Source organism: Eimeria tenella, genomic scaffold (genome assembly GCF_000499545.2).
Source record: "Eimeria tenella Houghton genomic scaffold, Eth_scaff2604, whole genome shotgun sequence".
In the NCBI taxonomy this organism is placed as follows: domain Eukaryota; phylum Apicomplexa; class Conoidasida; order Eucoccidiorida; family Eimeriidae; genus Eimeria; species Eimeria tenella.
This window is the reverse complement of record NW_013542476.1, coordinates 4,152-4,375: the sequence shown is the minus strand read 5'-3', so window position 1 is coordinate 4,375 and position 224 is coordinate 4,152.

Here is a 224-nt window from a genome sequence, read left to right as displayed (position 1 = left end):
GCGGCAGCAGCTGTGGGACGAGCTGCTGCAGCAGCAGCAGCAGCAGCTGAGCAGCACGGGCCTGGTGGGCGTCAGCAGCGGGTCTCTGACAGCAGCAGCAGCAACAGCAGCAGAAGCAGCAGCAGCAGCAGCAGGAGACGCGCAGCGCATCAAAGGCTATCAAATTGAAGATATTGACTTTGCTGCTGCAATGCCTCCGGGGCTGCCGCCGCTGCCTGCTGAGG